General features: G+C 51.0%; 1 long non-coding RNA gene across 2 annotated transcripts in view; it reads left to right on the top strand.

Annotated features, from left to right (window-relative positions):
- Positions 1–1,223: 1,223 nt before the first annotated feature.
- Positions 1,224–22,917, top strand: part of LOC132513722 (uncharacterized) — a 30,259-nt gene continuing 8,565 nt past the window's right edge. Inside the window, exon 1 of one of the 2 annotated variants that reach the window (XR_009538523.1) lies at positions 1,224–1,398. This is a non-coding gene — a long non-coding RNA (uncharacterized LOC132513722). Of the gene's footprint in view, positions 1,399–8,882; positions 8,999–22,917 lie in introns of those variants that run through there. The other variant, XR_009538522.1, reaches the window with a different exon arrangement.

The raw sequence follows: 22,917 nt of genomic DNA, 5'->3' as shown, positions 1-22,917 counted from the left end.
CCATGGCTCACGGGCCCAGCCACTCCGCGGCATGTGAGATCTTCCCGGACCGGGCCACGAACCCGTGTCTCCTGCATCGGCAGGCGGACTCTCAACCACTGCGCCACCAGGGAAGCCCCCCTTAATCAGGACTTTTGATGGCTTCCGGTTGTCTGAAGAATCAGGCCTGACCTCGGCCCAGGCTGATGGCCCAGGACACGGGGTTCCAGCCAAGTGGGTCACTCTCCATTTTCCAAGGATGTCCTTCCATGCCCTTGCCCATGCTCTCTCCTCATCGACAATGCCCTCCTCGTCAGCTCAGACCACTGAGACACTCTTGATTCTCCAAGGTCCAGATCAACTACTGCCTCTTCTAGGAAGACTTCCCAGGTTTTGAAGTGGAAACCACCCAGTTTTCCTCCGAGCTTCCTGAGCCTGCCCGTGGCACATCTTCTTCAGCACTTAGCAGGCTGGGTGTTCTATTAGAAGGCGGTGTTTCCATGTCTGTGAGCTCCCCAAAGGTAGGCACCGAGTCTTTCCTCTCCATTTCCCTGCAGTGCAACCTTGTTCATCCCCGGGGTTGGGGGGCATTAGTTGAATTGCACTGGACCGCAAGAAACGTCTCCATTGGTATCGACACTTGTCCGTGCTTTTGCAAATGATCTTATTTCAGGGATGAGGAAAAGGAGTAACACTTGTGAACCACTCGGACCCCAGGAATCTCAGCCCGTAGGGCTGGAAGCATTCTCGAGAGGGAGGAAATCCCCTGGCACCAGGCTCCACTGAAGGTGCTATGTCTCTTGCTGTCCATTTTTCAGATGACACGGTCCACGCCCCTGCAGGAAGGTTGGGCGCTGTGCCACAGGGAAGACCCGAGGCCCTGATGCTTCCATAGATCGCCCAGCCCCCTGCGCCCACGTGCCCAGTCCAACCTGAGCTGGAAGACTTTATCTCATTTAAGGACTCATTTTGGAAACTTGCAGAATCATAGCTGATGCCTGCGGAGATGCACTTGTTTCAAAGGCCGATTTAATTTTGGTGCCTTTGGCCTCAATAGCTGTTTCCTGATTTCCAGGAATTGTTCTCAATTTAGTGGTTGCCAGCTCACAGCTCTGTGCACAGGCCCCGGCCCGCCTGCTGTGCTCTAACTTTACTCAGTGATCACGTTAGCTGGCAGGGGCGTGGAGCGCGGAGATGGAGGGACCTGCACAGGCTGCAGCAGGGCTCAGGTGGAGGAGGGGACGTGGGCAGTGGAGACCGGGTAACTCTGAACCAGGGCCCAGAGAACACAGGGCAAGGCATGGAGATGGGCGAGAAGACTCAACACTCAGCATGAGTTGGTGCCACAATGGAGGGGCCAGATAAGCAATCAGGGCCCCGGGCTGTATCAACAGAGGCAAAGCGTTCAGAGCAAGGGAGGTGAGTGTGCTGCTCCCTCGTCCAGTTTAGTGTGTAAGGCATGGGCTCTGGAACCAGGTTGTCTGATTAGACTTCTGACTCTACCACTTCCTGTCTCTGTGACTTTGGGCAAATGACTTAACCCCTCTGAGACGCAGATGGTCTTTTTCATCTTTTCAAAGGGTAGAAACTACTTAAAAGTGCTCTTAGGAGGATTCAATGAGATACTAGGTGTCAAATTGTTTGTACATGGCTTGCCTCGGCTCTGCTCTGCCCACACACCAACCAGATATCCTGGCTAGTTCTGGGACTCACACTCAGAAGGACCCTGGCAAACTGGAGCATATCTGGAGGAGGGAAGGCTGGGGGCAGGGAGAAGAATGACCATTTGCCCATTGGGAGAGAGGGCATCTCCTGATGTGGCCGGTAGCTTCCTTGAGGGTTGGGATGTGGGTGGTGGAAGTGACTGAGATGCAGCTTCCGGTGCAACAGAGGGAATGACTTCTTCAGGTTCCTTCTGGTGGAGGCATACCAGGGGGACGAGGCGGCCACAGGTCAGACGAGTTACAGGACAGGGGGGCAGGGAGTGGCAGTCAGGCCAGGCCTCTGGGCCGTCTGAAGCTCAGCTTTGTCCTGTCCCCACCCCGGGCTGCCACTCCAAAGGCTTTCTGCTCTGGCTTGGCGCACAGCGAGGGGAGCGGCCGTTCCTAGGGACCCCCAAGCCCCAGGCCAGCCAAAGGCATCCCTGTTGGAATTGCAGAGGGGACTTTCTACTTAATTGCTTTGGAAGGTGAGGTAAGCATATGAAACCTGTGAATAGACAATAATTTGATTAATAAAAACAAACCTGTCCAGCACTGGAGCCCGCAGAGAAAGGCACACGGGGTTTGGAGCTCTCGGCCACTGCCTGAGCTGCTCCATTCCCTGCTGTTGGACCAGGGCCTTGGGGTCATTTGTGTTTGAGGAGAGGAAATTCACCAGGGTTAGGATTGGTAATTTACCTTCGTCTCCACTCTCCCTGGCTGATACGGGTTGAATGTTTGCGCCCTCCCCCCACAAATTCATATATTGAAGCCCTCCCCCACAATGTGATGGTATTTGGAGGTGGGGCCTTTGGGAAGTGCTTAGGGTTAGAAGAGGTCATGAGGGTGGGCTCCCCATGATGGGATTAGTGTCCTTATAAGAAGAGACACCAGAGCTGCTTCTCTCTCCGTGCACACATACCAAGGAAAAACCATGTGAGGACACAGCAGGGAGGTAGCTGTTACAAGCCAGGAAGCAGCCATGACCTGGGACCAGATCTGCTGACACCTTGATCTTGGACTTCTAGCCTCCAGAACTGTGAGAAATAAAGGTCTATTGTTTAAGCCAGCAGGGCAAGCCCAGTGGACCAAGACACTGGCCCAGTGGCTGCTGTGAGACAGCCAACTGAATCTGAAAACGAGGCGTTGCAATCACGGGGTAGCCATTCAGGGACCCCAGGAGCAGAAAGCAAGCTGGCCTGGGACTAGCTGCTGCTAGTCCTTGAGTCTCCAGCAGGCTTGGGCTGGGGGTGGGGGTGGGATTGACAAGGTTGTGCTCCATGGTCTTGGGTTGTCTGAGTGGCCCTTCTCCTATCTGGGCCTCAGCTTCCTCCCTTTCAAATGGGATGATGACCCTTCTCCAGGGTGGTTGGAGTTCAAGCATGCGCACGCATTCTATAAGCCCGAGTACTCTGGACGGGGCAGGGCTCTTGGCCTGGAGGGAGGGGTGCTGAGGAGGAATCGCCCTCCTGAGCCTTTGGGAGCAAAGGGATTCTCTCCTGGGAGGGGAAATTCCAGCAGAGTCCAGGGAATTTTGATTTGGGTGAAGAACTCCTGGATCCCAGGCCACCTCCCAAGAAGTCATTGACAGCAGTGGCACGTCCCAGCAAGACAAAGGATAGCTCAGGTGCCACACCAGCTCATTGGCAACGGCTGGCAGCAGCCCATGTTCACACCTCCGGCTTTGCACCTCAGCGTCCTGGCTTCTGCTTTGCCAAAGTGCCAGCCCGAGGCATAGTGATGGCCTCTGCTTGAGACCAGCTACCCAGCGTGTAGCAGGGAGTACCCAGCAGGTGAGACCAGGCCTTGGCTGAGATAGCCACACCCACCGCCATGGTGTCCATGGGCCACTGATGTCCTGGGTGTCCCTTGTAGGGGGGAAGAAAGCCAGGGAGGGCCAGACCACAGGCAGCAGGTGGCAAGCCAGAGCTTCCAAAGAGCCAGAGACTCCTGGGACGCCGCTATACCAGCTGGGCTCTGAAAATGACAGCTCTGATCCCCGTTGGCCCAGACACACTGGTTCCTGGGATTCCATTTGACAGCCTACCCATAACAAAACCACTGGCATTTGATGGTGTACCCAGGTGGTCAGAGAATGAGAAACCACAGAGGCTTCCCTTGACCTTCAGAGTGAGCTCTTACCGCCTCCTCTCATATCCTTTTGGAATTCTGGTTACATTATTTACAGCTCTGCATCCGCTCTTCATTCCCGAGCCTTCAGAGGCTCCTGCAGAGGCAGAGGTGGCAGAAAGGCGCATGCGGGGAGGTTATTCTTTGTGTTAGAGGGATAACGTCCTGCACAGGGTCACCTTGAGTGAGGCCCAGGTAAGAATCCCATTTTGACTACGTTCACCAGTTCCTTTCGTGCTGTCTAGACACATTCTGGGAAACGTCTTCACTTACTCGAGGGTGGAGGGAGAAAGCGGCCAAAGCCACCTTTCTGACCTCTCAGGTCAGCTGCCTCTGGCTGTTGGGGGGCTCGTGTGCGGGTCCCCAGGAGAGCTGATAGGTTGTCTAGAACATGAGCAGCATTGACCTCTCGGACCATAAGGGTCCCCAGGGACAGGAAGTCATCTTGTAAAGCTGCTGGGCGTCTGGGCTCCTAGCCTTCGAGTGGGCCCGTCAGGCGGTGGAGTGCAACCTTAGACCAGGGACACCTTTTCCGGCCCGCTCACCAAAGAGCAAGGGCCCGAGTGTGAGGGAGGGGGACTCCAGCTGCCACTTGCCCCAGGAGACAGGGCTGCATTTTCCTGCCTCATATGTGACCGCTCTTGCCTCCATCCTCTAAATATCTTTGTCACATAACGAGACCCTGGGGTTCAAAGGGAGCTCTGAAAGGAGCTTTTGTCCGTCAGTTTTAGACTTTTATGAGTCACAAGCAGTAATGAGCTTCCCTCCACCAGCCCAGACGCACATCAAACCAGGCAAGGCTCCGGGGGAGATGGTTCACCCCGAAAGCGTGGTGAGTACAGCCCGCAGATGTCCAGCAGGCAGGGGCGGCCAGACTTTGGGGGTCGAAGTCCAAAGTTAAGGCAGGAGTGAGGCACGGGTGCAGGCGAGCTCTCCGCAGCTCCCTCACTCCACAGAAGCCGGGGAAGCCCTATTTGGACAGCTTGACAAGTTGACCTACTGTATACGATTCCCTTCGGCACATTTACAAGCAACCACTTTCATCCGGCTCTGCTGTTGAGCAACGGGGATACTGAGGCCCAGGGAGGGGAAGGACCTTGCCCAGGGTCGGAACACAGCCCTCCTCATCAGAGGCCAGTGGCCTCTGCAGACCATGCCTGCGCGGCCTGCACCAGCTGGGTGCGGAAGAGGCTTGAGTCCATGGGGTTGGGGGAGGGACTGGGTGCAGGCTGGGAACGTGGTCCACAGGCGTGGGGTCCCCAAGGGTGTTCACATTCCCCATGCACGGCAGTGGCTGCCACATGCCAGTCCAGCCGACTCACTTCCCTCTCTTGTCCACCGTATTCAGCAAGAAGAGGCAGAAACGGACCCAGAGAGGGGCAGAGGGAGATTGATTTTAAGGAAGCAGCTTGTGCTATTCTGGGGACTGGCCAGTCTGAACTCCGCAGGGCAGGCCAGCGGGCTGCAGTCTTGAGTCTGACAGCTGGAAATTCAAGTGGAGCTTGTACGCTGCAGTCTGGGGGCGGAATTCCTCCTTAGGGGAACCTCGGTCTTTGCTGTTAAGACCTTCAACTGATTGGATGAGGCCCACCCACGTTATGGAGGATAATCTGCTTTCCTTACAGTCTACTGACCATAAACGTTAATCACATCAAAAAAAATACTTTCACGGCAACATCTAGACTGGTGTCTGACCAAACAATTGGGCAACCGTGGCCTGACCAAATTGACAACATAGAATTCACCATCACATCCACCATCCCCTCTGCACCAGCTCGGGTTGGCTTTGGCCCAGCAGATTGTGAGCCAGGGCCGGGAGTGGGGAGAGGGTGGCAGTGCCGGGAGGGCTGGGGAACAGAAGGTCAGCTGATGGGCACTGGAAGGCTCAGCAAGAGGATGGGACCCCTGGGGTGGCAAGAAGAAGCAGGTGCCCTGTGTTCAGGGGACAGGGCCCTTTGGCAGTGGGTCTAGCCAGTTCTCAGCAGGGTGACATGGGGTAGGAGTCCTGAAGCCTGAAATTTAGGGCTGCCCAAGGAACCAAGACTCTTCCTGGGGCCGGGGGAGGCGGGGGGAGGCGGGGGCATGGCGGATCCTGACAGCAGATGACTTGGTCCACACTTAATTTGGAGGGATGCGCTGGAGGACGTCCAGGAGGCGTATAGACAAGGGCCTGGAGCCGCCGAAGGCCCTGGGTGTAGGTCATAAATCAGAGACCCAGAAAAGTAAAAGGTGCCGCTGGGTGGTGGCCTGCCGGGGGGGAGGGGAGATGGCCTTGACCAGGGCCTGGGCAGCTTGAGGCCCTGTGGCGGCTGCTTCCCCACCTCCCACAGCAGCCCTTGGCCTAAGAGGCTGGCCTCCGTCCAGGGCTCAGCCCCCCATGAGCCATGCTAGGTGTCGGCAAATTCTCCGTTGGAGTCTGGGCCTGGCTCGGGGCTTGGCCTAACTCTGCCCCCCTGGGGACATCCATCCTTGCATCTCCCCTCCCCACCCAGCCCATAGTGGCCACACCCTTGGATTCCAGCTCCCAACCCGACCTTGCATGAAGAGGACAGAGCAGGCCAAGGCCAGGCACGAGGAGCCCAGATTTGTGCAAACGCCGCCCCCCCCCACCTGCTGGCAGCCCGGTCAGCCCTTCCCCCCCGCATCTGCCCCCTTCTAGTTGTCCCCTGGTTCTCTGCCCCAAGCAATGAAGCCCTCTTTGGTGTTCCCTGCCCTTCCGCGTGTCCTCTCAGCACCAGCTGCTCCGGCCGCCTCGTGCCTGCGCCTGGGAACGCACGTTCTCTCCAGCCTTTCTCTGGGCTCCTCTAGGTCGAATTCTCTTCCCCGGGGCCCGGCCGCAGGCCGGCAGGTCTAGTAGGGTTTCTCTTCCGCCGCGAAGGATGGGAGGAGGGCTACAGCCCAGGATCTCTGTGCAGCCTCCCGTTTAAGGTCATGGAAATCCTAAGGCAGGTGCCAATCATATCCCCATTTCACGGAGGAGCAGACTGAGTCTTAGAGAGGGTGAGCGGCTTGCCGGAGGTGGTGAGAGGGTAGAGATGGGCTGTTCTCTGCCCTGAACAGAAAGCCAGCGGTGGGGGAAGCAGCCTCCTGGAAGCCCCAGCTCAGGCCTCAAGCCACTGAGACCATCCCCGATGGGGAGGCCCTGTCTTTGGGTGCAGACTGCTGACTGGGGGCAACGCAAAGAAGAGGGTCTCAGAGGGACCCCAGACTGTCCCCAGTGCCGCAGCCTCGAGCTCCCAGAGCTCGGCTCCCAGTAGCCCATGCTCCTGGGCCCATGGCTCCTCAGGGACAACAGGGTCTAGGGCCGGCTCCTTAGCTACTCCAGTACTTGAGGTCCTCCAGGATATTGCCGTGACCACCTCCCCCCACCTCATATTCTAGAACCTTCCTTTTCCCTCCACAGTGTAACTCCTACCAGGCTTTTCATGCTTCCCTGTACCTCCTGCCCCTACCTTCCCCAAAGCAGGGCCATAAGTTGCCACCTTCTCCCCAGTAACTTTCCCAGGGTATTGCTCAAAGCCCAGCAGTGCCGCCACCCGGGCCTCCCCCATGTGCCCGTCTGGAGGGGTTTTGCCGCGTCACTGCCGGACACCCTGGGTTTGCGCTTTGGGATTCCAGCCCTTGTCGCAGAATCTGTGTGGCTTAGAAGGGAAGTGTCGCTAGTGGCGGAGTGTCTCAGGCAGCGACGAAGTAGGCCTGGGTCATTGTGTCCCTCACTGCTGCTTACCCCCGGGGCCTGGAATAAGTGCTCAAGGAAAAGAAAGTGAGCCGGCCCTTCCTTCAAGGAACTTCTTGGAACGTGTGATGGAAAGATATTCTAGAATACCAGAACCAAAAGACTGGGGCAGTGGACAGGGCCCCCAAAGCGGCTCTAGTGCAGCCTCCAAGCCAGGTTGGGCATCCTGGGCACGGGGGCTGCTGATAAGAATGCAGATTTCCCAGGCCCTGCGCCAGAATCCCTGTGTGGGCGGGAGAGGGGGACAGCCAGCTGCACATTCAAAGGGCTCTTCAGGTGCTTCTGACGAATTCTACAGACCGGGGAGGCCAGGGCCAGCTCACACAGCGAGTCATCATAGACTGGGCCCGGAACTGTGGCTCACGCTTCGCACGGCGGGCCTCTCTCCCCTGTGTCATCAGGCCCGCCGCTGCCAAGGCTGAGGCGCTGCATCTGTGACATCTTCAGAGCTGCCCATCGTCAGCTGTGGTCTGTTATGACTCATGCCCTCAGGCAGGATGGCCTTTGCCTGCCAGTGACTCACGGATGCAGCTCCTCAGTCTGTGGGTGGGATGTACTGTCTGTGCCCCTGGGGCGGGAGTGCCCGTCTGTTGGCAAGAAGCCTGCACATCCTTCAGTCCTTCAGTCCAGCCTTCCGTGCGCTGCTTCAGACCCAGATGTACTGCTTGTCCAGCACTCAGCTGGGAGCTAGAGCTGCGGTGGTGAACACACAGTGGTGAACAGGAAAGTGCAAGGAGCAAGAATCCCATCACCTGGCTAAGGTGCGACAAGGGAGGGGCTGTGTGCAGGGTCCACGGGAGTCACAGTGCAGCCCTGGGGGCCCCAGCGGTACGATGCCTCCTATGGACGGATGTGCTGCCATCTCCCAAGGCTCTTTCCCACTTGTCCTCTCTTTTCCAATTCTGGTTTTTTTTTTTTAACATCTTTCTGGGAGTATAATTGCTTTACAATGGTGTGTTAGTTTCTGCTGTATAACAAAGTGAATCAGCTATACATATACATACATCCCCGTATCCCCTCCCTCTTGCATCTCCCTCCCACCCTCCCTACCCCACCCCTCTAGGTGGACACAAAGAACCGAGCTGGTCTCCCTGGGCTATTCGGCTGCTTCCCACTAGCTATTGATTTTACATTTGGTAGTGTGTATATGTCCATGCCTCTTTTCCAATTCTGATCACAAAGGTAGCCAGGATGGTGAATTTTGTCCCATTTTCCACACCAAAGGGCCAAGGTTTGGAAATAAGAAGTGACTTGGCTGATGTCAGCCAGTCCTGAACTTTCTGCTGCCTCTCATTGCCCTTCCAGGGTCCTTTTCTGTGATGGGAACCTCAGGCAGAGGAGTCCCTACTCCTAAGAGGAAAGCCCCCTCCACCTGCCCCCAGGCCTCACCTGGTGGCTTCCCCAGCTACCTCCAGGCCCCTGGCAAGAGAGCTGCAGGGTCAGAGAAGCACGGGTAAGTGTTAACCACTAATTCTGGTCAGGACCATGGTGGCCAAAACCTCCATAAAGCTGTGAAAATGTGGTCAAGGGGTTATAATCAGTGCCTTAGGAATGCTCACAGAGTAATCTCCTGGCTCAGGTTCTCCAGAGAAACAGACCAATAGGAGATGAGATAGATGGCTGGCTGGCTGGCTGGATAGATAGATAGATAGATGACAGAGTCATCAATACATAGATGATAGATAGATAATGACAAATAGATAGATGATAGATGGATAGATAGATAGGTGGATAGATAGTACATGGATGGATAGATATAGATAGATATATAGATTGATTGATTTTTAAGGAATGGACTCCCTCAACTGTGGGCCCTGGCAAATCCAAAATCTATAGGCAGGCCAGCAAACTATACACTCTGGCAGGGGGTTATAATGCAGTCTGGAGGCGGATTCTCTTCTTCTCTGGGAAGCCTCAATCTTTGCTCTTAAGGCCTTCAACTGATCGGATGAGACCCACCCACATTATCAAGTCTTAGTAGTCTTCTTTATTTAGAGTCAACTGACTGTAGATGTTAATCACAACTACAAAATACCTTCACAGCAACATTCAGATGAGTGTTTGATTGAAAAACTGGGGGCTATAGCCTATGCCACACTGGCCAAGGTTAGGCCTTGGTAGATTATTTGGCCACTTGAATCTTCTATAATTACTCTCTTCCCCCCTGACCAGGAAGGCCTAAGTCAGGTTCTCAGCTAGGAAGGACCTTCAACACCCAGAGCTCAGTATCTGGCTCTTCAGCTGGGTCAGAGTGAAAAACAGGGGGAAAACACAGCCCCTTCAGGGATCCATAATCAGAGGAAGCCACTTTGAGGCAGGCTACCAGCACAAGCCCCTTAAAACCCCCATGGTGTCCTGGAGCTGAGGGGCTGGCTGGATACCCTGGAAGCATCTAGAACTGTTCAAACTGCAATTTGTAACCCATATGTGGTCGTCCTAAAATCAAGTTAGCAAGTCTCAACCAGCATATATTTGGAAACATGAAACAGAATAAAAAGAAGATAATAACAAAACATCCAAGTGCACTGCCTTTCTTGTAACAGAAATAACATAGATTGGGTGGCTTAAACAACAACGTCTCAGGTCTCGAAGCTAAGAAATCCAAGATCAAGGCACCAACAGATTTGGTGTCTGGCGAGGTTCACAGATAGCCTCCTGGTTGATAGATGGCCATGTTCTAGCTGTGTCCTCATGTGGCAGAAACATTGAGGGAGCTCTGTGGGGTCTCATTATGAGGGCATTACTCCTATTCATGAGGGCTCCACTCTCATGACCTAATCAACTCTCAAAGGCCTCACTCTTAACACCATCACATTGGGTATTAAATTTCAACATATGAACTTGGGGGGAGACACATTTAGTCTATAGAATTCTGTCCCTGGACCCTCAAAATTCATGTCCTTCTCACATACAAAATACATTCCACCCAAGAGCCCCAAAAGTCTTAACTCTTTCCGGCATTAACTCTAAAGTCTTAGTTCTTAGTCCAAAGTCTCATCTAAATATCATCTAAATCTAAGTCAGATATGGGTGAGACTCAAGGTACAATTCATCTGGAGGCAAAATTCCCCAGCCGTGAATTGTGAAACCGAACAAGTTATAGGCTTCCAAAATCCAGCAGTGGGGCAGGCATGGGATAGACATTCCTATTCCAAAAGGGAGAAATAGGAAAGAAGAAAGGGTTAAATAGGTCCTAAGTAAGTCCAAAATCTAACAGGGCAAGCAACATTAAACCTTAAGGCTCAAGCATAATCCTCTTTGGCACCATGCTTTGCCTTTCAGACTCACTGGGATGGCCAGGGCACCTCCACAGCTCAGCGGGATGGTCTGCAGTAGTGCTCTTCCGGGCCTTGTCCCATGACAGCTCTTTGCTGGTGCCCTGAAGCTCTCATGGGCTGAAGTCCCAAGCTCATGGCTCTGCTTGGCCACCCTGTCCTTTGGAACCTAGGTGGAAGCAGCCATGCCCCCCAGGCCAGTACACTCTGAGGCTATGGTTAGAGTAGCAGCCCTGATGATCTCTCCATCAACTCTGGGGTCCTTCTTTCCTTGGTTTGAAGAATAGTCCATATTCACGGCTGAATAGCTCTATGGTCCCGTCCTGTAGGGTGTAAGAAGTTAATATTCTCCCTTCATTTTGTCCCATTTTCTCTGTTTCCTTTAGTACCAGCTGGCAGTGTTTCAGCTGGCATAATCCCATCTCTATTCCTAGCTTTTGTGGAGAAGGTCGATTACATCTGGAGTTTCCATCCACACTAATTTCCTTATGAAAGAGTCATCTGGCCACACCCTTAGTATTCTCATTTTTTTGCAATATGAAGAGGCTGAGAATTTTCCAAATCTTTTTCTGCTCCCTTTTTGCTTAACAATTCCATCTTTAAGTCATTTCTCTCTTCTCACATTTTACTATAAGCAGTCAGGAAGAGTCAAGCCATACCTTCAACACTTTGCTTAGAAATCGCTTCATCCAGTTTCATCACTTGCAAGTTCTTCCTTCTACAAAACACTAGGACGTGAACACAATTCAGTCAGCTTCTTTGCCACTTAATATCAGCGATCACCTTTCCTCTAGTCTCTAATGACATGTTCCTCGTTTCCATCTGAGACCTCATCAGATGGCCTTTACCGTCCATATTTCTGCCAGCATTCTGATCATGCATACCAGGTCTTCTCTAAGAAGACTGAGGCTCTCTGTTTGTAGATATTTGTTATAGCCACACCCTGACTTCACAGTACCAGTTTCTTAGTCTCTTCAGGCTGCTGTAATACAATACCATAGACTGGGTGGCTTAAACAGCAAACATTTATTTCTCACAGTTCTAGAGGCTGGGAAGTGCAAGATCAGGGCACCAACAGATTCAGTGTCTGGTGACGGCCGTCTTCTTGGTCCACAGATGGCCATCTTTTCGCTGTGACCTCACACATCATGGCAGAAGGGACAAAGAGCTCTGTGGGGGTGTCTTTTATAAGGGCACTAATCTCATTCGTAAGGGCACCACCCTCATGACCTAATCCCCTCGCAAAGTCCAAATACCATCACACTGAGGATTAGGTTTTAACACACAAATTTTAGAAGGATACAGACATTTAGTGCATAGGAGCATCTTATGTAGTAATGGTTAAGTATTCGTTCTTAAAACTTTTGTTACAGTGTATGTGTATTTGTATTGAGTCTTGATACAAAATATATGTCTTACTATAAATATGTTTGAAAGTCACCAATGTATCCAAACAAGCCATTGGGCAGATGAAGAGACTGGGGTCTAAATTAGGGATGGGACATGTTTAAGGTGTTGTAATGAGGAAAAACAGAGAAGGATGGGAATTCAAGTGGTCTCCTGACCTGAGCCCGTGTGCTCCACGCAGGCTGCCGGGCAGTGGCAATAGCCACCCGGGGCTCCAGGACTTGACACTACCAGGGAAGCTCAGGATCCCCAAACAATCCTAAGAACATCTTGGAAAAGCAAACAGAAAAGGCTTTCTAAAGTGCATTCAAATATACAGCACAGTACTGGTGATCACTTTACCATGTATACATGTATCAAAACATCAAGTTGTGCACCTTAAGTATATACAATTTTTATTTGTCAATTAAACCTCAATAAAGCTGAAGAAAAAAGCATCACAAAAGAAAAACGTGCGTTCACCTTTGGGTTGCAGCGGCATATGCAAAGTGGTTTTACTCCTTAGAAGATGCTGGCTTTTTGTATGTTTCTTCCTGCTCACCACCCACTCCCCCGGTTTCTAACTTTTCTTTCTTTTGAGATATCTCTGCACCAGTCAGGGTTCACTTAGAAAAGCAGAGTGGTCAAGGTGATGTAGAATGAGAGGGTTACCATGGGGATGCGACCTGCTGGCTGTGGGAGCTGGTGGAAGGGCCTGTGCATCAGGTATCAGGCCTGAAGTCGCCCAGACCAACAGTCAGGAGGGAAAATGGGCCGCGGGCAAGAGCAAGAACAAACCGGCACCCCATCTGTCTCTGACCACCTCCAACCTCGATACAGTGGGCGACCTGCAAGGGAAGCTGGCCCCCTCACCAAGAGCTGCACACACACTTGACCCGGCTGGAGGAGGAGATCTGGCGGGAGCTAAGGCAGCGGGACATGGGGGGCCAGGACTGCCCCATGACGACAAGAGAAGTCAGCGGATGAGGGACACTGCCCTAGCTGCCACAGCACTGGCTTCTCACTTCGCTTCTGTCTTCCAAAGTCATCCTATTCTCACGTGGCTGCCACTAACCCAAAACTGAACAGGGAAGGGAATTCCAGGCACTGAAGCTCCAGTTTTACTCCAAAGCCATGGTTTTTAGCCATTTTTAGCTCTCTGAATAAATATAGTGCCTAAGTGAAGAAACAGCAGGGGCTGGAAATCTAGAAAACCCCGACATCCTGAGACTGGTTGAGTGTCCTTCTGTACAGGGCCTGATGGGAGGGGGGCATGTCATCTGCAGGTTCAGGGCCTCACCTGCTTGTTCAGGATCCCCAGAACACTAACAAGCCCAGTTCTTGCCCCTGCCTGTTCACTTAGGCTCCTGCCTCACCCCTGGTTATGAACTGAGTGTTTGTGTCCCCCCAAAATCACACTAACTCCCAACGTGATGGTATTTGGAGGTAAGGCCTTTGGGAGGTAATTGGGTTTAGATGAGATCATGAGAGTGGAGCACCTGTGATGGGATTAGTGCCCTTATAAGAGGAAGGGACCAGAGCTTTCTCTCTACCATTGAGGACACAGCAAGATGGCGGCTGTCTGTCAACCAGGAAGGGGTTCTCCCCAGGAACTGAATCTGCCAAAGAAATGTTTATTGTTTAAACCACCCAGTCTGTGATATTTTGTTATAACACCCCCCTTGACTAATACACCCCTCAAGTATTTCTGTCCACTTCTTACCTTCTTTCCAGAATCCATTCCCATTTGCTGACACCTGCTGCCCAGGAAGCCCCTTACAGAAACCACAATGCTAGTTGGCCAAAGGCCTTGCCAAAGTGTCTGGCCCTGATACTGCCCCAACTGCCCAAGCCTCCTCGTAACACAGCAGAGGGAGGTTCTAGCGGTGAAAGGAAAAACAGCCTTGACTCTCTATCTTGGGCATATTTTGTGCTCTGAGCTCTGAGAAGCAAGACACTTTGGCCCCAGAGGCTGCAGGTCTCTCAACAGAGCTGTAACTCAGGCTGCTTTGGATGAAGTGGTTGCTCTGGGATTCCCAGTCCAAGCCACCTAACTCCTCTACCTTCTTCCACCACCTGCGACTCAGGCCTCCAGGATGCCTCCAAGCAGGTCTGTGGGCTGTTTGCAAGTTCCCAGGCTGAGCCCCTCAGCAATTAACTGGGAGTTTGAGTGTTAACCCACCCACTTATCCCCCTTTCCTGGTCTCAACTCCCACTGGATAAAATGTCTCTGTGCTCCATCCTCGAAAGGAAAGTGGTCCTGATTCCCTCCCAGCATCTTCTCAGTTAAGATGGAAGCTCAGCGCAGGTTCTCAAGAGGACCACACCCCTCCTGACACTGTTCATTCTTTACCAGATTAGAGAACATAGACGTTCCAGCTGGTCTTCATGTCCCAACCATGGGCCTGGCTGTCCTTATAACCTTCCGAAAACTTCCATTTAGAAGAAGAAAAACCTGCCAGGATAATGCAAACTGTGTTGCGTGGTGAACACAATTTGGCCCAATTTGAGCATCCCACGTATAGCAAGATGAGGGACGTGCAGCTTACTTTGGGGCCTGGTATCAGGGCCTCACGAGAGATCATTGATAGGAGAGCGGAGCAGTTCACAAAACAGCAGCCCTTCTGGGAATAGCGTTTCCTTAGAGTTTAGGGAAATGAGGATGCCTCTTTCCATCACAAGTAAATGTTACCGAGACACATACTTATCAATGCAGCCCATCTCTCGTGCCCTCTGCACCCCATTGCATATTGCCATTGGCTGTCATGGTCATCCCTTTTAAACTTGACCTCAGTTCAGAAGGGAGAAGGGACCTGGTTTCAGGTCCCCACTAGAAATTTCAGCAAGATCCCTCCCTTCATTGCCAGATGCTCTCTTGGGCCCCTTCTGGCCCAGCAGGCTGAGGCCTGAGAACAGTAATGGTGGTCATCGTAACAGTAGCCCAAGTTGCTTACGTATATGGGTGTGGCCAGGGGCCACGTGGGTAATCCGTAGATGGCGCCAGGGTAGGCTGTGGCCCCGGCCTGCAGCCATAGCTCGTCCTCTCCTGGAGGACTCAGTGGTGGAAGGAGTGGCACTACCACATACATATAAACTTCTCCAGGGCTGCTCTGTCACACAACTCTAGCCGGCGACACCCACATTGTACTCTAGGCCTAGCTGTGGGCAGCGATTAAGCTGCGACCAACCAGGGCCAAGCTGTACTCCCAGCAGGGTCCCCAGAGTTACTGTCTGAGGCTTGGGGGCTACATAGGCACCACAAGCTGCAAATGGTGCCCCCTAAAACGCAACACTTGGGGTCAGATGACGAAATGGCTCCGGAACCAACAGTCCCGGTTTTCGTGCCCTGTTTGCTTTGCCCTCGAAAGCGGATTAAGGGCAACGCTTCTTGAGAGAGTCCCTCTAATTCCAGCAACCAGACCTCCCCTGAGTGCCTGCTCTGAGGTGGGCCTTATGCTAGGGTTTTTTCCCCAGTTTTATTGAAGCATAATTGACAAATAAAATTGTAATATATTTAAAGTGTACAATTTGATGTTTTGATATACATACGCATTGTGAAAGGATTCCCACAATGGAGTTAATTAACACATCCGTCACCTCACATATTTACTTTTTTTCTATGAGAACACAATTTCTACTCCCCTAGCAATTTTCAATTCTACCATACAGTGTTACCAACTATAGTCACCATGTTATACATTAGATCCTCAGACCGCATTCATCTTATAACTGAAAGTTTGTACCCTCTTACCAACCTCTTCCTATTTCCCCTCCCCCTCAGCCCCTGGCAACCATCTTTCTCTCTGTTTCAATGAGTCTGATTTTTTTTTTTCAGATTCCACATGTACGTGAGATCTGGCTTCTTTCATTTAGCATAATGCCCCCCAAGTCCGTCCGAGTTGTCTCAAATGGCACGATTTCCTTCCTTTTTAAGGCTTTATAATGTGTGTGTGTGTGTGTGTGTGTGTGTGTGTGATCACATTTTCTTCATCCCTTCATCCATCAGCTGAAACTTAGGTTGTTTCCATGTTGACTATTGTGAATAATGCTGCAGTGAACATGGGAGTACAGATATCTCTTCAAGATCCTGATTATTTTTATTTTGGATATATATAGACACAGAAGTGAGATTGCTGGATCATACGGTAGTTCTATTTTTAATTTCTTGAGGAAACTCCATACTGTTTTCCATAGTGACTACACCAATTTACATTCCCACCAACAGTGTAGGAGGGCTCCCTCTTCTCCACACCCTCGCCAGCACTTGTTATCTCTTGTCTTTTTGATGATAGCCATATCCTAACAGGTGTGAGGTGATGTCTCACTGTGGTTTTGATTAGCATTTCCCTGATGATTACTGACGTTGAGCATCTATTCACATGCCTCTTGGGCAAATATTCTTTCCCATTCCATAGGTTGCCTTTTCATTTTGTTAACGGTTTGCTCAGCTGTGCAGAAGCTTTTTAGCTTTACGCCATTCCACTTCTTTATTTTTGCTCTTGTTGCCTTTGCTTTTGGCGCTAAATCCAAAAACTCCTTACCAAGACCAATGTCAAGGCGCTTATGCCCTACGTTTTCTTCCAGAATTTTTATGGTTTCAGGTCTTACATTCAAGTCTTTAATCCATTTTGAGTTGATTTTTGTGTATGGTGTAAGGTGGGGTCAGTCTCATTGTTTTTCATGTGGATATCCAGTTTTCCCAACACCATTTATTGAAGAGACTATCCTTTCCCTTAATGGGGGTACATTTAACGGTTCAAAATGATCCCTAAGGAGCCCTCACACAGATGGCTGTAATTGAACCTTTTTTCTTGTGTAATATAGCACAGAAAGAAAAGTGCTTAACACATAAACGTACAGCTTAACAAATTGTTGTCAACTCTTGTGTAACCATCACCCAGATCAAAACATATAACTTTGCCAGCTCCCCAGAAGCCCCACATGCCCTTCCACTCACAATCACAGCCCCCAGTCATATCCCTGACTTCTATGGTGATTACGTCCTTGCTCTTCTTTATACATTATCCTCTAAGGGTGCATTGTGGAACCTCATGGATTACTTTTGCCTATTTTGAAGTTTATAGAAATGGAATAATGCCACACATAATTTTTAACTCATATTGTTAAACTTTTTGTTTTGAAATCGTTAAAAATTTACAGTAAGTTGCAAAAGCAGTACATGGAGGTCCTCTGCACCCTTCACCTAATTTCTCCCAGTGGTACTGTCCTGCAACACTAGAGCACAGTATCACACAGGACATTGAGACTGGTACAGTCCACTGACCTTATTCAGGGTTCAGCACTCATTTGTGTGTATATATACGTGTATACTTTTATGCCCCATCCACATTCTCTTTTATCTGACCTCTTTCACGTAACATTGTACTCTTGAGTTTCCTCAATATTTATTTTCATAGCCTACTTTTCCTATGAATGCACCACACTCTATTTACTCATTTGGGCTTCCCTGGTGGCGCAGTGGTTGAGAGTCCGCCTGCCGATGTAGGGGACACGGGTTCGTGCCCCGGTCCGGGAAGATCCCGCATGCCGCGGAGCGGCTGGGCCCGTGAGCCATGGCCGCTGCGCCTGCGCGTCCGGAGCCTGTGCTCCACAACGGGAGAGGCCGCAACAGTGAGAGGCCCACGTACCGCAAAAAAAAAAAAAAAAAAAAAAAATCTCCAGAATATTTACTCATTCTCTTGCAGTGGACTGCTGGGGGGCTCCAGGGTTTGGATACTGTGAGCATTGTCGTTGTGTCTCCTGATGCACACGTGTACTCATTTCCCTTGTGTATATAACTAGGAATGGAATTACTGGGGCATTGGCTGTGGCTATCTTCAATTTTACTAGATAATACAAACTTTTCCAAAGTGCCTGTCCCATTGTACACTCCCCCCAGCGATGCATGCATGTTCCAGGGCTCCACAACCCCACTGACGCTTGTTCATTTTAGCCATTTGGGTGGGTAAGCAGTGGGTCTCATTGTGGGTTTCATTTGCCTTTCCCTTGTTACTAGGAAATCAAGCGGCATTTCACACATGTATTGGCCGTTTGGATTTCCTGATTTGTAAATGACTCAAGTCGTTTGCCAGTCTTTCTATTGGGTCATCTGTCTTTTTGTTAATAACTTGTAGGACTCGTAAAAAAAATATTCTGGCTACAAGCCCTGTGTCAGTTTTATATGTTCCAGATACTTTTTCCCAATTTGAGGTTTGTTTCTTCACTCTGTTCCTCGGTCTGTTTATCCAGCCTTATACCAAAACCACAGCAGGCAGATGTCTCTCAACAATTACTGACCCAGGCTGTGCTCGTTAGCGATTAGAAGGCTAAAAGTTAGGTATAGTCAGATTAGTAAGGATCTTGAAAATCAACTGGAAAGGCTTGGACCTGACCCACGGAGCAGAGGAGTTCCCCAGCATGTCAGGGAGCATAAGAGAGAGATTATGAATAAGCATCTTAGGAAGATAACTCTGGGAGTCGAGTCTCAGCACGAGCGCACAGAGCTAAGAAAAGAATGTGGAGGTTATTGGAGTGGCTGAAGGTTGAGGTCACAGGGGCCCAGATGAAGGAGGTGGCAGTGGAAAGAGAAAGGAAGGGATGCATCCAAGATACGTTTAGAAGAGAAAGCTGAAATGATGGTACTTTGTTATGACTCAGTGGAAGAGGGAGCTGGAGACTGAAAAATGATGCCAAGCCTTCCAGCCCAGAAACTGAGCGATGCTTCTGGTTTGATGAAAGAGGCTCATAAAATAGGGGAGTGTGTTTTCCACCACTCAATCCTGAAAGTTCAATTCATGTTCCAGAGAATCAGGCAGAGGGGTCCTGACTGTACACAGATTCGCTGAGCCGGGCTGTTGAGAGGTCACCCATGGCTTTGGACTTTGGGGAGTTGAAGCAGGACTTTGAGCCCTATTCAGTCCCCCTTGCGCCTTGTTGATTGAATCTGCTTTGCAGTCTAAACCCAGTTGAATCATATGAACATCTTCGTGCACGCTATTTGATCATTCCGATGGTAAAAGTCACCCAGACTGAAACCACAGCAGCAGCGAAAATAGAGACCAAAACTCAAGGGAAAACTCACCTAAAAAAACAACAGGTAGCTCTAGGCTATTTCATGGGAGACTACGAAACATGTGTAAAAGGTACATTGAATCGTTGTCAGTCCTTGTACATGTGCTCTTTTCTGTTGGCCTTGTATGTTTAAATGCGTGTAGCAACAGCCCTCTCGATCTCCTTCCCCTGCCGAAGCATTCAGGTCTAATATTATTACCGAAAAGCCAAAAGTATATTTACAGAGACTGAATGTGTCTAAAGAGAAGATAAGTCAAATCTCTTGAGAAAATAAAGTCCCGGAGCAGATTATGCTGTGAAAAGACGAAAAGAGTGTTCGCAACTCCATAACGCCATCAGTTGGGTTTTTAAAAAGAAGCCATTCACATTTTAGGTCATAAAATCATTCCCTTAATCCCTTAAACATCAAATAAAATTAAGATTTAAGATAAATTCACTTGATTAGAAACGATATGAAAATCTTCAGCAAATAATTAAAAGGGATTTGGTAACATAATAACAGCTAATTCTAGCACGTATTTAATAAAGAATGGATTACGGGAGGAGTTGGTGTTGACAGCTTTCTCTGGCTATCAGGAAATAGAAAAGCCTCTCCTTTGTAGTTACTACTAATGTTTGCAGATGAAATCAAAGGTGCTGGGAAAGCATGCCCCGGGCGCGAGGGGCCGAGTCAGGAAGGCGAGGCCTCTGGAGGTGACTTCCCCTGAAAGACAGCCAGAGCCTGCAGTCAGATGAGGCTGAAACGTGGTGTGGGAGCCAGTGCTGACTCTTCTCCTGGGTCTCTGAAACCTTATGGTCCAGCCACTCAACCTTCAAACGTAGACTTGTTTCAGAAAAGCCAAAACGCACGAGTGTTCTGAGCCTGGATACTCATCCCTGTCACTCATTCATCCACCCACTCAGTCAGTCATTCATTTACTCACTTCACAAGCATTTCTTTGTTTTTTAAATTAATTAATTTATTTTATTTATGTATTTTTGGCTGCGTTGTGTCTTCGTTGCTGCGCACGGGCTTTCTCTAGTTGCGGCGAGCAGGGGCTGCTCTTTGTTGCGGTGCGCGGGCTTCTCACTGCGGTGGCTTCTCTTGTTGTGGAGCACGGGCTCTAGGCGTGCGGGCTCAGTAGTTGTGGCTCGCGGGCTCTACGGCTCAGGCTCAGTAGCTGTGGCGCACTGGCTTAGTTACTCTGCGGTATGTGGGATCTTCCTGGACCAGGGCTCGAACCCGTGTCCCCTGCATTGGCAGGCGGAATCTTAACCACTGTGCCACCAGGGAAGTCCCTACAAGCATTTCTTCAGTGTTTGCTGTATTCCTGGTGCTGAGGGGCCTGCAGAACAGGCCAGACGTTGGTCTCTACTCTCAAGGAGCTCACCTTCTAGTGAGCGACAGAAGTACAGACAAAGTCACCACAGCACAGGGCAGAGGAAAATAAGGGCAACATGGAGAAAAGAGGATCCAGGCAGTGTAGAAGAAGTCCTACTGCTGAATTCTGCGTCATTTACTTGTCTTATTTTTTGTCTCTCTTCCCCGCTAGGAGGTCAGCTCCGTGAGGGCAGAGGTTTTTATCTGTCTTGTTCACTCCTGGATCTCCCGGTGCCTAGAACAGTGCCTGGTACTCAGTGGGTGCCCATTAAAATATCTGTTGAATAAGTGAGTGAATCATGGGAGAAGGAGGGAGCAACTTGATGGAGCTCTCTTTGGAAAAGCTTCACAGAGGAGAGAATCCTGGAGACGGGCTTTGCCAAAAGAGAAGGCTCTCGGAGAACAGCCAGAAATAAATAGCATCTTGGTTGGAGGGAGCAGCTGGAGTACGAGCCTGGGGGTGGGAAGCTGCCTGGTGTGTTCAAGGAACAGACTTGTCCAGCAGAGACGAATATAGGACACCAGGTGAGAAGGATGCCAGATAAGCTTGGGACCAGGTCTCCGAGAGCATTGAAAGCCAGGTGGAAGTGCTGTGTGTTCTCCTGCAAGTGCTGGGGTCTCTAGAGAAAGAAATAGGACATGCATTTACTGAAATGGCTGACAGCCTGGCTTGCACCCTAAGAAACAACAGAAGAGCTCCGATTCCCTATACCCAGGACCTTGTGAGCACGCCCTGTGTCTGCAAGAAAAGAGCAACACTGTGGAAGGAGTTAGCAGCAGAAGGTTGAGCAGGGAGGGCCCTGGCAGGGAGAGAGGTAAGGGGTAGGGCTCAAGCTGGGCCTCCCGGCCTGGCTGTCAGTCCCGTGATGGGGACAGGCCAGCTGATCCCAAGGGCCCCTGCAGCCCTGACATTCTGGCAGTCTAATTATAGAAGTGAAAGCTTCATTTCAGTTAGCTGGGGAAATCCTTGGGTTCCATGTCACCTCCCAGGGCTGGCAGTACAGCTAGCACTGAGGCAGTTAAAAAGGAACGGAATGGAAATCCAGAGAGCCTGCATCAACCCAATGGTCGCTCAGCAGACTTTTTGCTTCTAGATGTCAGCAGCTCTTTCAGGAATGCAAGACAGCAGGCTCTGCACAGGCCAGGGTCTGGGGGGTGGATTCTGGTCTTTTCTTTCTGCTTCGTGAAGAGGATGGCTCCTCTGGGCCAAGAAGAAATCAAAGACCAGGTTCCTTCCAAAAAAAGGCAGTAAGAGAGGTAGAGCTGTGGTCTAAAGGACCACAGGGACATTCTTGCCATAAACAAGTCTCAGTTTTCACAGAAGTTCTTCCCACAGGCAGCTGGGAGGGAAGCGCCCATTCCAAAATGCTCAGCTGGGCTGCCCTGCTTAGGTCTGTGCAAGTGGGGCCCGTGGGAGGCCAGCAGCGTTGGGCGCCCTTCCTGACACAGAAGCTGGTCCTCCGCAAGGAAACCAGCTTAGGGAAAAGAGCTATGACCCATCAAACAACTGGTTACTACACAATCACCAGAACCAGTCATGAAAAACAAAATAAATACACACCTCAAATGAGCTCTAACTGGTTATTTCTCTGGTTTGACTGAATTCCACTGTCTGGAAAGTGTGAGTGTAGCATGATCTGAGCTGGACCCCAACCCCACGAAGCCCAGCAAAGCCACTCAATGTATTTAAGGTTGAAAAGCAAAGGTTTCCCATCAGTGCAGAGGGATAGGATGTGAGTGGGTCAGGAGGCCAAGGCCCAAGAGGGGTTTGGCCTTGGGACCTGGCTCCGGTGGCATCGTTGCTAGATGGGGAGCAGTGGCGGGGCCTGGGGTGAAAGATGAAAGGTCCAGCTGGAGCCCAATAAGATCCAGGAGCCACGGGATCCTGGAGCAGGGGCAGGGAAGGAGGTGGGAATCCAGATGGAGATTGGGGAACTCCCTTCAGGCATCTCCTCAGTGGTCTGAAGCCCGGGGGTGGGGTGCGCTGAACGTCAAGTTTGGACACAGTCGGTTAGAGAAGCTTAAGGAATCTGCAGGGGGACAAGTCCAGCAATCTTTTGGATACACAACCCTGGCGCGGAGGGGAGAGGGAGGGCGGGGGAGCCCGTGCTGGGAGCCCGACGGAGTGACGGTCCCCTCGCCCACCCTCACCTTCTCCCTTGTCACCATGGCCACCAGGTTCCCACAGCGGGGTTTCTGGTTCAGTCCAACCTCTCTGGATCCCTGGAGCCCCGTGCCTGGTCCTTCGGGTCCCTCACTGCCCGGGATGGGGCTCCTCTG

The sequence above is a fragment of the Lagenorhynchus albirostris genome, chromosome X, assembly GCF_949774975.1.
Source record: "Lagenorhynchus albirostris chromosome X, mLagAlb1.1, whole genome shotgun sequence".
In the NCBI taxonomy this organism is placed as follows: domain Eukaryota; kingdom Metazoa; phylum Chordata; class Mammalia; order Artiodactyla; family Delphinidae; genus Lagenorhynchus; species Lagenorhynchus albirostris.
Note: the sequence above shows the minus strand (reverse complement) of the source record. Positions and strands in the feature narration are given on the sequence as shown.